The following is a 12,048-nucleotide window of genomic DNA, read 5'->3' on the forward strand; positions in this document are numbered from 1 at the left end:
AGCCATGATCTTATTGAATGGCGGGGCAGGCTCGAAGGGCCAGATGGCCTACTCCTGCTCCTATTTCTTATGTTCTTATGTAATGTTCTCTTTGAAACAGAAGCCAGTGCAAGGGGATCTTGCTGATCATTCCCACCAGAGCAGATCCCACCAGTTAAATTCAATAAAACCTGGAACATAAAGTTGAAGGATGATCATAAAACCATTGTTCGATTGTAATACAAGCTCATTTGGCTCACTAATGTCTTTTAGGGAAGGAACCCTGGCCTAAATGTGACTCCAGAACCACAACATCGCTTAAGTGTCCTTTGAAATGGCCTAGCAAGCCATTTAGTTGAAGAACAGTTAGGGATGGACAATAAACGCTGGCACTGCCAGCAAAACCCCAAATCCCATGAGCGAAGTGAAACAAACACACTCCATTAGGTCGGGAAGACTTGAAATCTCATAATCCCAATAGATTGCAAGTGGATTCTCTCTGGTAATTGTGATTATTTTTAGTTGCTTCCTTCTTTTAACCCTGATTATCTGCTGTTCTTGGGATGATTTTAATGTCTTCAACCGACAAGAAGATGCAAAATGCTTGTTCATAAAAGTATTTTTTTTGGCAGTCTTCCATCTCCTGAGATTTTTAAAATACTCTTTCTTGTGCATTGATAGTTCAGCATTTGTTCCCATTTATAATTGCCGCTGAGAATGGAGTTGTGAGTGCCTTCCTCAACCGCTGCAATCAGTGTGTTATAGGATCCCCACAGTGCTGTTTAGAAAAGGAACTCCAGCATTTTGATGCTGTAACAGTGAAGGGATAGCGATCAGAATGGTGAGTGGGAAAACATCCTGGTGGTGGTGTTCCCATCATCTGCTGCCCTTCTAGATGTGAGAGGTTGTGGTTTGGAAGGTGCTGTCAGAGGATCCTGGGTGAGTTCCTGCACGAACATGGTGCACACAGCTGCCACTGTGTCATTGGTGGAAGGAGTGAATGTTTGTAGAAGAGGTGCCAATCAAGTGGGCTGCTTTGTCTTGGCTGGTGTTGAGTTTGTTGAATTTTGTATCACCTGCATTCACCAAAGGAAGATTATTCCATTAGACGCCTGACTTTTACCTTATGGATGGCCAAGGGGAATTAACAGGTGAGTTACATGTCACAGGATTCATAACTTTAAACCTGCTGTTGCAACAACAGTTCATTTCTGGTCAGATGTAATCCCCAGGATGTTGACAATTAGGGCTTCACTGATGATAATGCCCATTGAATGTTATGGGCTGATTTACACTGTGTTAAACATCACCTGGTGTGGCTGAGGGGTCCTGTTCTCTCATGATGGGCTCTGCTGCATTTGCACTGGTCTCTGTTTCCCTGGGTCCTTTACTCAGCCAGCTGAGCTTTCCATTTCTTCTCACCTCTTCCAAGACCCTTCCGAGTAGTCAGCCTCCAAAAGCCACAGTCAGTGGCAATTTAAAAAAAAATTATGGGATGTGGGCATCGTTTACTGGCCAGCACTTATTGCCCATCCTGAACAGCCCTCCATTTTAGAGGATATTTGAGAGTCAACCACATTACTGTGGGCCAGGCACAAGTAGGCCAGAACAGATAAAAGGCGGCAGATTTCCTTTCCAGAGGAGGATTGGTGGGTTTTTTAGAACAATGTTTTCATGGTCATCAGATTTTTAATTCCAGATTAAAATTCAATTTTCCAATGGTTGTATTTGAACCTGGGACCCCAGAGCATTACCTGAGTCTCTAGATTACTACTACTCCAGTGATAATTCCACTGTGCCACTGCCTTCAGTCATTGTCTGCCAACAGTTGTCAGTATCACTGCCCACGACCTTCATATCCTGCTTTTATTGGAGTCCTGGAACCCCACAGGATTGTTAACCAGTGCCTAGTTCACTGTACAGAAGATGTCTGTGTTTACCGTCCACATCCACCCAATGCATGTGACCGAACCAGCACAATGAATGAATTTCAAACAAGTGGATGCCAATGAAATTAGCATGTGCCAGGTTTCCTGAGTTGGCGACTTTGAGATGCTAGTGATACATCTTGAGACTGCAAAGGTAGAAATTGTTCATCCTTTTCTCCTTGACTAAAGAATATTGTCCAGGTCTCACTATTGTAGATGACACAGGCTTGGCTCTTGGTCAGGTTGCTGTTGTCTCACATGCTCTTAAAAGTTTATAAGAACATAAGAAATAGGAGCAGGAGTAGGCCATCTAGCCCTTCAAGCCTGCCCCGCCATTCAATAAGACCATGGCTGATCTGTTGTGTCTCAGTTCCACCTTCCCGCCCTCTCCCCATAACCCTTAATCCCCTTGCCTATCAAAAACCTATCAACACGTGTCTTAAATATATTTAGCGAGGCAGCCTCCACCACTTCAACGGGCAGAGAATTCCAGAGATTCACCACCCTTTGAGTGAAGAAGTTCCTCCTCAACTCCGTTCTAAACTGCCCCCCCTTTATCTTGAGGCTGTGCCCTCTAGTCCTACTGTCCTTTCTGAGCGGGAAGAGTCTCTCCACCTCTATCCTATCCATCCCATTCATCATCTTATATGTCTCAATGAGATCTCCCCTCATTCTTCTAAACTCTAACGAGTACAAGCCTAGTTTATTGAGCCTCTCCTCATAGTTCAACCCCCTCAACTCCGGTATCAGCCTAGTGAACCTCCTCTTCGCTCCCTCCAAGGCCAAAATATCCTTGCGTAAGTGCGACAACCAAAACTACACACAGTACTCCAGCTGCGGTCTCACCAATGCCCTGTACAGTTGCAGCAAGACCTCCCTACTTTTATATTCAATCCCCCTCGCTATGAAGGCCAGCATCCCATTCGCCTTCCTGACCACCTGCTGCACCTGCAGGCTGGGTTTTTGCGACTCATGCACAAGGACACCGAGGTCCCTCTGCACCGTCGCATGCTGCAGTTTTTCGCCATGTAAGTAATAGTCCTTCTTACCATTATTCCTACCAAAGTGGACAACTTCACACTTGCCAACATTAAATTCCATTTGCCAGTTTCTGGCCCATTCGCCCAGCCTATCTAGATCCTTCTGCAGACTTTCCACACCCTATTTACTTTTAGTATCTATTTACTTTTATATGCAGTGAATAAATAGTACATTATATCATTACGTATAATTTTATATTTGCCTTTGCTTATCCTGCCCAGAGCAACCCCAGTCTTCACTACAGTCTCTGTGCTGACCCAGCTGCTCTGAGCTGGGGCCAGTGCCTCTCAATCCGCTCCACAACATCTGAGCTCCATCCCACACCCTGTCCCCTTGCTGCGCTGCCATTGGCTGGAGAACTGCCCATTGGTTGGACTCCCGCACTCCCCCGCTCTCTCCCACTCCACATATAAGCACACTGGGAATCACATAATCTATATTTCCAAGCGTATTCACATCATTCAGTGTCCTGTTTGTTCCAGTTGGTTTCTCAGGTTAGTATTTTCTATGGTTCCCCCTTTCTCTCCTCCTTTCCACTGTTAGATTCCTGAAGCCAAATCACAAGATATATTATGAAGCAGGACTAGACCCTAACAATTTTTCTATTTTGGCATAAATGTGAAGATAGGATGCTCCGTAATTTCACTAACAAATTCAGGACCTTTTAACAAAACAAGCTTTATTGAAAAAACAGGTTGGTGAGAGTCATAGAGGACTTGCCAAATTTCCTTAGTTTTCTGGGAAAGTAGAGGCATTGGTGGACTTTTTTAACTCTAGTATTGGCATGGGGGATCAGGACACGTTGTTGCTGATCTGGACACCTTAACATCTGGTTTCTCTAGGGGTCCAGTGCAAAGGCATAATGAGGACACAGTTTTGTTGCTCCACTGAGCATGACCCTTGATCTGCATATTTAAAGGAACATTGCTGCTGTAATATTTTGATAAAACCTGATTTTAACACAGAACAAGGGAGAATGGGTTTTGGCAGAATGATGATAATGTAAGATAAAAGTTCCCTATTTTTGATTTCTTTCCTCTTACGCAGGATGTACAGCATAGAATCAGGCTATTCACTACAACCAGCCCACATTAGGCAGTTTTCTCTGCTTCAGCCTCCATGAAGTCTTCCCTCATTGAAATCTATGAATGTATTATCTTAAGCCTTATTTATTTGTTTGTCCAGTTTACCCTTAAATGTATCTGTACTATACTCAGATACTGAAGCAACCCATATTCAAATACAACAAGGTCTATACAATGTCCAGGCTTGGGCTCACAAGTGGCAGGTAGCATTCACACTACACAAATGCCAGGCAATGACCGTCACCAATAAGAGACACTTAAATCATCACCCTAGAATTCAGTGTTATCATCACTGAATCCCCCACTGTCAACATCCTTGAGGTTACCATTGACCAGAAACTCAACTGGACTTGCTACATTTACACAATGGCTACAACAGCAGGTTAGAGGCTAGGAATACTACGGCAAATAACTCATCCCGTGATGCATCAAAGCCTGTCCACCCTATACAAGGCATAAGTCAGGAGTGTGATGGAACACTTTCCACTTGCCTAGATGGGTGCAACTCCAACAACACTCAAGAAGCTTGACATCATCAAGGACAAAGCAGCCTTCTTGATTGGCACTACATCCATTCCCTCCACCACTGACACTCAGTAGCAGCAATGTGTACTATCTACAAGATGTACTGCAGCAATTCACCAAAGATCCTTAGGCAGCACCTTCCAAACCCACAACCATTTCCATCTAGAATGAAATTAGGCATGTCTGCTATGACTATCAATGGTCCGTGTGGAAGGACAAGGGCAGCAGGTGCATGGGAGCACCACCTGCATGTTCCCCTCCAAGCCACTCACCATCCTGACTTGGAAATATATCACCACTTCTTCACAGTCGCTAGGTCAAAATTCTGGAATTCCCTCCCTAACAACATCGTGGGGCAACCCACAGCATGGGGACTGCAGCATTTTAAGAAGGCAGCTTACCACCAACTTCTCAAGGAAAGCTGGGCAAGAAATACTGGCCAGCCAGTGACGCTCATGTCCCATGAATAAATAAAAAAAATACTCGCTTCAATCATTCCCTGTTGTAGCGAGTTCCACATTCTCATTGCTGTCTGCCTAAAGGACTTATTACTGAATTCCCTATGGGATTTCTTGGTGACTATCTTATGCTGATGATCTTCAGTTTTGCTGTTCCTCACATTTGGAAATATTTTCTCTTGATCCTCTCTATCAAAACCTTTCATCATTTTAAAGATCTCTATTAGATCAATTTTCAGCCTTCATTTTTAGTAGTCACTGTGTCAATCAATTCCTGAGATGTAAACGCATATTTTGTGGAATCATTGTCCATCTTCTCTGCATCCTCTCCAATGCCTGTATAATTTGGTGACCTTTCTATAATACAGAAACCAGAATTACACAGTGTCCTAAACAAGGCTGAACATAACAACAAAGAACAAAGAAAATTTCAGCACAGGAACAGGTCCTTCGGCCCTCCAAATAAGCACCGACCATGCTGCCTGACTTAACTAAAATCCCTACCCTTCCAGGGACCATATCTCTCCATTCCAATCCTATTCATGTATTTGTCAAGATGCCCCTTTAAAAGTCCCTATCGTATCTGCTTCCACTACCTCCCCTGCCAGCAAGTTCCAGACACCCATTACCCTCTGTGTTTAAAAAAAACCTGCGTCATACATCTCCTTTGAAACTTGCCCTCACACCTTAAACCTATGTCTATTAGTAATTGCCTCGTCCACCCTGGGAAAAAGTTTTTGACTATCCATTCTGTCCATGCCTCCCATAATCTTGTAGACTTCTATCAGGTCGTCCCTCAATCTCCATCGTTCCAATGAGAACAAACCAAGTTTCCCTATCCTGTCCTTATAGCTAATGCCCTCCATACTAGGCAACACCCTCGTAAATCTTTTCTGCATCTTCTCCAAAGCCTCCACATCCTTCTGGTCATATGGCGACCAGAATTGAACACAATATTCCAAATTCAGCCTAACTAAGGTTCTATAAACCTGCAACATGAATTCCCAATTTTTAAACTCAATGCCCCAGCTGATGAAGGCAAGCATGCCGCATGCCTTCTTGATACCTTGTTGACCTGTGTTGCCACTTTTGGTGACCTGTATACCCAGGTCGCTTTGCCTATTAATACTCATAAAGGTTCTGCCATTTACTGTGTATTTCCTATCTGTATTAGACCTTCCCAAATGCATTATCTCACATTTGTCCGGATTAGACTCCTTTGGCTATCTCTCTGCCCAAGTCTCCAACTGATCTATAGCCTGCTGTATTCTCTAATGGTCCTCATCACTCTCTACAAATCCACCAACCTTTGTGTTATCTGCAAACTTACTAATCAAACCATTTATGTATTTTGGAGGAAAATGTGACAAACAACGAAGATCCCAAACCTGATCCCTGAAGAACACCACTTGTCACAGCCCTGTTCAGAGAAGCACTGCTACCATCTGACCGAGCCAATTTTGTATACCTCTTGCCAGCTCACCTCTGATCCCATGCAACTTCACCTTCTGCACCAGTCTGCTATGAGGGACCTTGTCAAAGGTGTTACTGAAATCCATGTAGACAACATCCACTGCCCTACCCTCATCAATCATTTTCATCACTTCCTTGAAAAACTCAATCAAGTTAGTGAGACACGAACTCCCCTTCACAAAACCATGTTGCCTCTCGCGAATACATCCACTTATTTCTAAGTGGGAATAAATCCTGTCTCAAAGAATTCTCTCCAATAATTTCAATACCACTGATGTAAGGCTCAACTTTTCAATCCCTGGAGAAATAAAACCAGGTGTTAGGATTGTTACCACTTTGGTAACCTGTGAGACAGATTTTAGTGATTGGTATCTTTGTATTTCAAGATCACTACGTTCCCCCACTTAGACTCACGCCTTCTAAAGAGTAAGTAACTTTTCTATTGTTTTGACCAGAGAAAAACCTTGGGCATCAGTGGCAAGGCCAGCATTTGTTGCCCACCCTTAATTTCCTGTCAACCAAGTGGCTTGCTGGATCATTTCAGAGGACAGTTTGAATTAGCCATTTGGCTGACATGATTCACATGATGTGGAGATGCCGGCGTTGGACTGGGGTAAACACAGTAAGAAGCCTGACAACACCAGGTTTAAGTCCAACAGATTTAAAGTTTACTATCAAATAAATCGTTTGGACTTAAACCTGGTGTTGTCAGGCTTCTTACTATGATTCACATGTGCAGATTGTGTAAGATTTCTTTTCCCTGAAGGGCAGCATTAGTTTTATGGTATTCAACGATTTTTTTTTGGCACCCTCACTGAAACGAGCTCGCAATTCCACATTTTTATGAATTGCAATGAAACTCCATAAGAACATAAGAAATAGGAGCAGGAGTAGGCCATCTAGCCCTTCGAGCCTGCCCCGCCATTCAATAAGATCATGGCTGATCTGTCGTGGCTCGGTTCCACATTCCCGCCCTCTCCCCATAACCCTTAATCCCCTCTCTTATCAAAAACCCATCAACCCGCGTCTTAAAAATATTTAGCGAGGCAGCCTCCACCACTTCAACGGGCAGAGATTCACCACCCTTTGAGTGAAGAAGTTCCTCCTCAACTCCGTTCTAAACCGCCCCCCCTTTATCTTGAGGCTGTGCCCCCTAGTCCTACTGTCTTTTTTGAGAGGGAAGAGTCTCTCCACCTCTATCCTATCCATCCCATTCATCATCTTATACGTCTCAATGAGAGCTCCCCTCATTCTTCTAAACTCTAATGAGTACAAGCCTAGTTTATTCAGCCTCTCCTCATAGCTCAACCCCCTCAACTCCGGTATCAGCCTAGTAAACCTCCTCTGCACTCCCTCCAAGGCCAAAATATCTTTGCGCAGGTGCGGCGCCCAAAACTGCACACAGTACTCCAGCTGCGGCCTCACCAATGCCCTATACAGCTGCAGCAAGACCTCCCTACTTGTATATTCAATCCCCCTCGCTATGAAGGCCAGCATCCCATTCGCCTTCCTGACCACCTGCTGTACCTGCAGGCTGGGTTTTGGCGACTCAGCTTGTCCACCAGCTTGTCTGATGGAATTGGCATCCACAGCACGACCCTGGATCTCTGCTTCACTGAAGGAAGATCCAGGCTCAGCCCCGCCCCTCCTTCACTCCGATTGGAGCCCAGTCCGCGTTTTCCGATTGGTGCGGCGTTGCTGTCAATCAACCGGACATTCAGTCGGGGGGCGGGACATGCGCAGTGTCGGGGGGGCGGGGCATGCGCAGTGTCGGGGCGGGGGGCGGGACATGCGCAGTGTCGGGGCGGGGGCGGGGGACGGGACATGCGCAGTGTCGGTTCGGGCTCCTCGCTGAAGTTGTTGGCCTGTAACTGTCAGCGGGCGATGAAGGGAGGGAGGGAAGGAAGGATGGGGGCAGCAAGTTAGCTGGAGGGATTCATAAAAGCCCCGCGTAGGCCTCGGGCCACGAACAGCGAGTTTGGGGACGGCATTTGAAAGACGGTTGTTCGGGGTTTTCCAGGCGACAGCTTCACGGGTAAGGCCGACATTTGTTGTCCGTCCCTCTGGGCGAATAGTCGAAAAAGGGGTCAGTCTGCGGCTGGAGGATTGAGCATTAATGGAGCCCGGTCTCTGTGACGCCCCTTTGTTTGCCTGATTGGTCTGAGAAGTAAAATGGAAATGCTGGGAAACCTCAGCAGGCCTGACAGCATCGTTGAAGAGGGAAGAGAGCCAACATTCCGAATCTGGATGACCCTTCGTTAAAGCTGAAGAATGGGAAAATAGGACAAGATTTATCCTGGGTGGGTTGTAATTCCTTTGTTTTTTTTTTGCCATACTCCTCAATTACAGCACCCTTTCCCACAAGATAAAACCTGCCTTATCTTCAGCTCTGATTCGAAACGTTGGCTCTATTTTCTCCGTAAACACAGTAAAAAGTCTGACAACACCAGGTTTTAGTCCAACCTATTTATTTGATAATATACTCACAAGCTTTCGAGGGGACTGCCTCTTCGTCAGGTGAATGGAGAGTTCTGGCCTCAGACAGAGCATATAAAGCACAGACAGTTTAGAGATTACTGATGTCTGAGGCCAGAACTCTCCATTCACCTGACGAAGAGGCAGTCCCCTCGAAAGCTTGTGAGTATATTATCAAATAAATAGGTTGGACTAAAACCTGGTGTTGTCAGACTTTTTACTGTGTTTACACCAGTCCAACGCCGGCATACCCACATCATGTCTATTTTCTCCACCAGTGCTGTTAGATATGCTGAGATTTTCCAGCATTTTCCGTTCTGATTTCAGTTTCCAGCATCTGTAGCATTTTGCCTTTATTATGGTTTGAGAACTAACCACTTTGGGCACACTCCTTCTTATTGGCCTAGAGTTGTTGTCAGCTAGAGCATGCACAGTGATGACGAGCAACTAATTGTCCCCTCTGCAGCGAGTCCCATAGAAGCATCAAATTCATACAATGCAGAAATAATCTGTACTGATTGTGCGAAAGAGCACCCCATGCCAGCCCTACTCTCTGCCCCATCTATGCCTGTAACTCCACACATTGAGCATGGCAGATCCACCTTACCTGCACATCTATGCTCTGTGACAGGAAATTAGAGCACGTGGAGGAAACCCATCCAGACCTGGGGAGAACTTGCACTGTCACCCAAGACCAGAATAGTATCTGTGTTCTGGACACTGTGAGGGCAGCAGTGCTAACCGCTGTGCCACTGTGTCATGATAGAGCGGGTGGCTGGACTGGGAGGTTTTGGAAACACTGTTGATCCACAATCTCTTCAGAATAATTGTCAGCTCTTTAGTTTGAGCAACAGAGCCTCTCCCTCTCAGGAATAGGTCCGGGTTAACAGCCACCAACCTGGTTCAGCAAGTGGAGGATGGTTCATATCAGAGAATGGGGGGCAGGGGTGATAAATCTGGTTACATTTTGAGCTCAAATCAATGAAACTCTCTGGGAAGGAAAGAAACTCTGGGAGGTGGATATGTGGAGGTCCCAGAAACACCCATTGGAGGTTGCAATACCTTCCAAAAACCTGCAGATCTTGCATTTGCAATTCCAGGGCCTTCCAGTTTTATGTGCAGCCACCTTCGTGAAGCAGTAGAGTGGTCAGGGTTTCAGGGTCCCAGTGGCCAGGAGAGAAAGTATTTGATTCATTGAATATATTCTCACTCTGCACAAAGTGACTTATAGAAACAAAGAAGATAGGAGCAGGGGGAGTCCATTTGGCCTTTTGAGCCTGCTGTGCTATTCATTATGATCATAGCTGATCATCCAACTCAATAGCCTGCCAAATCCTGCTTTTCTCCCCATAACCTTTGATCCTATTTGCCCCAAGTGCTATATCCAGTCGCCTCTTGAATGCATTCAATGTTTTAGCATCAGCTACTTCCTATGGTAATTAATTCCACAGGCTCACCATGCTTTGGGTGAAGAAATGTCTTCTCGCCTCTGCCCTTAATGGTGTCTCCTGAATCCCCAATGTGACCCCTGGTTCTGGACTCCCCCAACATTGGGGAGCTCCTTCCTGCATCTATCCTGTTCAATTGTGCTAGAATTTTATAAGTTTCTATGACATCCCCCCTCATTCGTCTGAATCCAGTGGAAACAATCGTAATCTAGTCAATCTCTCCTCATACATCAGTCCTGCCATCTCCAAAATCAGCCTGGTAAACCTTTGCTACATGTTTAGTTGATTCATGTTATTGCAAATGCTCTGTGCCTTAAGGTACAGAGCCTTTAAGTTTGTCTTTTTAACATTGTTTGTCTTGATCCCAGTGTTTTTCTTTATAGCCCTGTTTGAATTTTGTCCTTGCTTTCTCTCGCTATCACTTTTCTTATTTCCTTTTCTACCTTTTGTTTTTGTTCTTGCTCCCTCTTTCTGACTCCTTACATAGGTTCCCATTCCCCTGGCATATTAGTTTAAACCTTCCCCAACCACTCTAGCAAATACTCCCCCTGAGGACGTCGGTCCCAGTCCTGCCCAGGTGTAACCTGTCCAAAATGCACAGGTCCCATCTCTCCCAGAACTGGGAGTCTGCCCCAGGAATCTGAAACCCTCCCCGTCACATTCTCTTCATCCACGTATTTATCTGACATATCCTGTCATTTCTATTCTGACTAGCACGTGGCACCAGTAGTAATCCTGAGATCACTACTTTTGAGGTCCGATTTCTTAACTTTCTCCCTGGCTCCCTGTATCCTGCTTTTAGGACCCTTTTTTTAACCTGTGTCATTTGTACCAACGTGCACTATGACCGCTGGCTGTTCATCCTCCCCCCTTCAGAATGTCCTGCAGCTGCCCCGAGACATCCTTGACCCCAAGCACCAGGGAGGCAACATACCATCCTGGAGTCTCAAGAACTGAATGCAGTCAAAGCAGAGGGAAGGAAAAAACTGGGAGTGGGGGAGATGGCGTAATGGGTTTGGCAAGGTGACCTCGCTCATGGCGAAAGTTAATGAAAAGCTTGCAAAGAGTCCCCATTTGAGTGGGTGGGTGGTGTTGGTTTAGGTGCTATCAGAGCTGTGATAACTGTGAGGGGAATGGGGGATTGGCCTGACTTCTTCAGTCAAAATCTGATCAAGCCCCACTCTGAATAACCCCAGTGGAAAACACTAAAGTAACAACCCTGCAGTGGTCCAGATTGAAACAAATACTTTTAGCAATTAAGATGAATTATGCTGTTGCAGTAACAAGGATTGCTGTGTACAGACAAAATAGCACCAATACATAGAACTACTTGTACCAAAAAAACTGCACAAGATACATGACACATAGGAAATTCAGGAAAAACTTCTTCACCCAGAGAATGGTGAGAATGTGCAACTCGCCACCATCACAGGAAGTGGATGAAGTGGATAGTATCAATGTCTTCATGGGAGGCTAGACAAAGAACAAGAGAGAAGGGAATACCAAGTTACAATGATAAGTTTAGAAGTGGAAAGATGGGAGGAGGCTTGAGTAGAACATAAGCATCAAAAAGGACTGGACTGGTTGGTCCAAATAGCCTGCTTCTGTGCTGTACATGCTGTGTAATCCTATGTAA

At 45.3% G+C, this 12,048-nt stretch overlaps 1 protein-coding gene across 4 annotated transcripts in view; it reads left to right on the plus strand.

The window, feature by feature from the left end:
* The first annotated feature begins 8,319 nt into the window (after positions 1 to 8,319).
* The window catches only part of LOC145352005 (uncharacterized), a 43,493-nt gene continuing 39,764 nt past the window's right edge, over positions 8,320 to 12,048 (plus strand). For 2 of the 4 annotated variants that reach the window (XM_080201868.1, XM_080201869.1), the window contains exon 1: positions 8,326 to 8,524. The gene's annotated coding sequence lies outside the window, so the exon portion shown is untranslated. Of the gene's footprint in view, positions 8,525 to 8,770; positions 8,790 to 12,048 lie in introns of those variants that run through there. The other 2 variants (XR_013888482.1, XM_080201874.1) reach the window with 2 other exon arrangements.

The sequence above is a fragment of the Carcharhinus amblyrhynchos genome, chromosome 13 (assembly GCF_965287045.1).
Source record: "Carcharhinus amblyrhynchos chromosome 13, sCarAmb.v2.hapA, whole genome shotgun sequence".
NCBI classification, from domain to species: domain Eukaryota; kingdom Metazoa; phylum Chordata; class Chondrichthyes; order Carcharhiniformes; family Carcharhinidae; genus Carcharhinus; species Carcharhinus amblyrhynchos.